Here is a 4918-nt window from a genome sequence, read left to right on the forward strand (position 1 = left end):
GTCCCGCCTGATGTGTTTTTTAAGCTGCTAGGGCTGGATTCTAATTACAGTTAGCCATGTGATATCCGCCTCTCTATCCACAGGGATTAACCTCTATGGGGCTGGCTGCTTATCTTTTTTTAGTAGAAACAAAATGCTATTTTAAAATTTGCTTATGGAAAATTAAATACAAAATGATGTAAATTGTGGCTTTAAAATGACTTTTATGGTTTTTATGGCAGGGGGCTTGGAAAAACTTCCTTTTACTCTGTCGCTGCCTGTAGGTGGTTGTATCCACTGTGTCCAGAGAGAAGTGGTGGCAGTTCCCTGGGAAAACTCCTCTGGAGGGACATTATGGAGCTGGAAGCACCTTTTGAGGAGTGTGAGAACCAGAAGAAGGAGAGGGGGGAAAAAATGATAAGAGGAAATCAAAGCACCACTATGACTCAAGTGAGAAATCACAAACTAGAGAAAATGGTGTTGGAGATGACCTGGATGCTCTTAAGCCCAAAAAAAACTAATGAAAGAGAAGCTAAATGGAGACACTGAAGAAGGATTTAGTAGACTTTCAGATGCATCCTCTAAATCTCATAAGTCAAGAAGAAAAGGCCTGCCAAATGGAGATATCGATGAATATGAACAAAATGAATGTGAGTGTCATCTTTAGGTAGTTTTCATAAATAAAGTGAAAATAGAGGGGGACCCTAAACACGTGAACAGAAATAAGACTTCTCCAAATTCCCTGTGTTTGAGAGAGACTATAAAACTTCCGAAAGGTCAAAGAGTAATGTATCTCTTTCCTCTTCAAGCTAAGACCTTTGGTCCTGTATATGAAGGAAAAGATTTAATAGCTCAGGCATGAACAGGAAAAAGAAAGACATTCTCTTTTACTATCTCCTTGATTGAAAGAAATCAAGAAGCAATTTTAAAAAGCTGCTCACCAAAGGTACTTGTTTTTGCTGCAACAAGGGAACTGGCAAACCAGATAGCTGACGACTTCAAAGATACAACTAGGAAATTCAATGTGGCATGTTTCTATGGTAGGACATCATATCAAAGCCAAATTAATCATGTTCGAAATGGCATTGATCCAATGGAATCGGATCTTTTTAAACTGTGCCACGTTGTGCTTGATGAAGTGGACCAAATGTTAGGTTTAGGTTTTGCTGAACAAGTTGAAGATACTATCCACAAATCCTATAAAACTGATTCTGAAGACAATTCTCAAACTTTACTATTTTCAGCAATTTACCCACAGTGGGTATACAAAGTCGTAAAAAAACAAGACAAAACAAGTAAACAAACAAAACAACCTGAAATCCAGACATGAACAAGTTGACTTTGCAGAAAAAATGACTCAACAGGCTGCAACAATGTAGAGCATCAGGCCATCCAATGCCACTGGTCTCAGAGACCAGCAGTTATTGGTAGTATCCTTCAAGCCTACAGCGGGTCTGAAGGGGGGGCTATTATTTTCTGTGAGACCAAGAAGAATGTAACAGAAATGGCCATGAATCCTCATATAAAACAGAATGTGCAGTGTTTATAGGAGGGCATTGCACAATCATAAGGAGAAATTATACTGAAAGGCTTAAGAGAAGGCAATTTAAAAGTTTTGGTGATAACCAATGTGGCTGCCCATGGTTTGGTCACCCTCGAGGTTGACCTGGTGATCCAAAGTTCTCCACAGGATGTTGAGTCCTATGTTCCTCACTCTGGATGCACAGGTAAAGATTGCATATGTTTTTATCGACAAGAGAAAGAGGTCAACTAAGATATGTGGAACAAAAAAGCAAGAATTACTTTTAAATGTGTAGGTGTTCCTTTTACAATGGATTTAGTTAAATCTAGAAGCATAGATGCCATCAGGTCTCTTGCTTCTGTTTCTTATGCTACTATTGATCTTTTACGACCATCAACTCAGAGACAGATAGAAGAGAAAGGGACAGTGGATGCGATGGCTGCAGCATTAGCTGGTGCATCAAACTTTTAACCACAATCTTTGATCACCTCTGATAAGAAGCTTGTGACCATGCCCAGAAGAAATACAGAATGTCAGCTGCATTTGGAAAGAACTTAACAGAAAGCCGAGTAGTAATGCTGTGTCCCAAATTACCAGAATATGCCTCCTGAAAGGAAATATGGATGTTTGGCATTTCCACACTTAGTCTGAAAGGTTATAGGCAGCGTGGCATGATTCAGACTGGATACTCTTCAGTGCCAGTCAAATTACCCAAAATTGAAGAATATTATGATGGAGACACATCTTCTAATTCCAGGCAGAGAAGTGGCTGGTCAAGAGGTTGGTGGGGTCAATTAGTCCAGTCAGGTGGTTGATGTGGTGGAGGCTCAGGCAGACAGTTGATGAGGGAGTCGGTCAGAAAGTTGACAAGATGGTAGAAGATGGGGTGGGAAGAGAAACTGATCAAGAAGTGGGGACCACTGGGAGCCAGCAGTTAGCGTAATGGCTATGTCGCTGGACTCCCATGTAGTCGACCGCGGTTCGCGTCCCGGACCCGGTGGCTTAAAACTCACGCCGGGCGCGTGTGCGTTCGTGCCCAAGATCCCGAGAGGAGAATGGAGGAGAAGGGATTGCGGCGTGACCATCCCCCCTGGGGGGTGATTTCTCGCTTTCTGTCTCTATGTCTCTCTCTGTCTGTCTGGCGAGTGCACGCGCCCTACAGTGAAAATCTCTCAAAAGAAGTGGGGACCACAGACTGAGTTTTGAGTACATATTTGATAGTTAATCCACCAGTGTAGGTTTGCCTTTTTCTGCCTAATCATGAGTATTATCCACCAAAAATTAGGTCAACATAAGTTGAAGTATGTGTTTGCCATTTTCAAAGAAGTTGGTCATATTTTTAAAAAAGTATTTCACAAGAATGATTTTAAACAAATCGGGGGAACCAGCAGTTAGTGTAATGGCTATGTCACTGGACTCCCACGTAGTCGACCGCGGTTCGTGTCCCGGACCTGGTGGCTTAAAACTCATGCCGGGTGCGTGTGCGTGCGTGCCCAAGATCCCGAGAGGAGAATGGAGGAGAAGGGATTGCGGCGTGACCATCCCCCCTGGGGGGTGATTTCTCGCTTTCTGTCTCTCTGTCTCTCTCTGTCTGTCTGGCGAGCGCACGTGCCCTATAGCGAAAACCTCTCAAAAAACAAAACAAAACAAAACAAAAACAAAAACAAAAACAAAAACAACAAATCGGCTTATCCAGTTATACATTTGAAAAAAAAAAGCTCTCCTTTTATCATCTAAATCAATCAATCAATAAAATGGCTTTTATAGGGGCCAGCAGGTGGTATGGTGATTAAAGGTGCCGGACTCCCACATGGCCAATAATAGTTCAGGTCCCAAGCCTGGACGCTTGAAAATCATGCTGGGTATGTGTGTATTTGCCCCAAAAATCCCAGGAGAAGAATGGAGGAGAAAGGATTTGACGTGGTCATTCTTTCAGGGCAGGGGGTGACTTCTCACCTCCCCCTCTCACTCTCTCTCTCTCTCACTGTCTCTATCCTTGCTGGCAAGCACACTTGCCCTGTGACAAAAGCCTTAAAAAAAAATAAAAAACTTTGGGACCAGCAGTTAGCATAATGGCTATGTCGCTGGACTCCCACGTAGTCGACCACAGTTCAAGTCCTGGACCTGGCAGCTTAAACTCACACAGGGTGTGTGTGCATGTGTGTGTGCCCAAGATCCCAAGAGGAGAATGGAGGAGAAGGGATTGTGGAGTGGCCATCCCCCCTGGGGGGTGATTTCTCACTTTCTGTCTATCTGTCTCTCTCTGGTTTTCTGGTGAGCACACACGCCCTATAGCAAAAAAAAAAAAAAAATTAAATAAAGAAAATAAAATAAATAAAAAACTTTTATAAGGGAAGTGCCAATGGCCTAGTGGTCGAGGGAACTGGATCCCACATGGCTGAACTCATGGTTCATATTGTAGCCCTAGTGGCTTGAAAAACAATCTTAGTGCATGTCCATGTGTACCCAAACTTTTGACAGGATGGAAAATGGAAGAGAAATGGAAGAGAAGAAATTGTGGTGTGACCCCTCCCCATTTAGGGGTGCTTTCTCCCTCTTCCTCTCTCTGCCTGTCTGTGTTTGATGAGCACATGTGCTTTCTGGCAAATAAATAAAAAAAAATACAAAGACTAAAAGAATATCTATTTAGTCTTATACATACTTTATTCATCTCCCCTCATTCCTTTCTCTTCATCCAGGTCAGCTAACTTGTCCACACTGTAGAAGGCTTCCTGGAGAGAGCAGACGGTTAAAGCCCCCAGGTTCTATACCCTTATAATAGCTTCCCAAACCTCATTTCTACTCACTTCTGTCCAGGCCACTTTACACACAGCCATATAGAGAGCAGTTTGCCTGAAACTGGCCCTGATATTATCACATGAACACCTTTAGAAATACCCACTACCTAATACAAGAGTGATGAACTCATTTTCCCAGCTGGCATTTCAGACTCTCAACCCTATAGACTCAGTCTAAATTTCTAGTCCTGTCTCCCAAATGCTCTGTGCTCCCAGCACTGCAGGCTGCTACCTCAAGGGACTTCTATGTTCCTTGTATACCTCTCCATCAAGTTGGGGACAAACTTGTGTGGATCTTGGCCCTTGAATATACATGGTGACATTGGTTCATTAGATCAACCCTTTGAGGGAGGATTGTTATCCTTATTCTAAAAATATGTAAAAACATGTAGACCCAGTTTACAGTGAGGGTGAGAATAAGTCTTTTCTTGGGAAAGATACCAGAGTTAAATGTATAAGAAAGAGACATGATAGCAATACAAAATGGTATTGTTTTGCTCTATAACAAAGGGGAATGATTAAGGTGTAAATCACTATTAAATGCCTACATCTTAAAAATTATTTTATTTAACTTTATTTACTTATTTATTTTAATTTGACCAGAGAGGGAGGGAGGGAG

General features: G+C 42.1%; 1 pseudogene; it reads left to right on the top strand.

The window, feature by feature from the left end:
* Positions 1-315: 315 nt before the first annotated feature.
* LOC102480578 (ATP-dependent RNA helicase DDX50 pseudogene) overlaps positions 316-4918 on the top strand; it is a 5228-nt pseudogene continuing 625 nt past the window's right edge.

Source organism: Tupaia chinensis, unplaced genomic scaffold (genome assembly GCF_000334495.1).
Source record: "Tupaia chinensis unplaced genomic scaffold, TupChi_1.0 Scaffold148073_2, whole genome shotgun sequence".
Classification (NCBI taxonomy): Eukaryota; Metazoa; Chordata; class Mammalia; order Scandentia; family Tupaiidae; genus Tupaia; species Tupaia belangeri.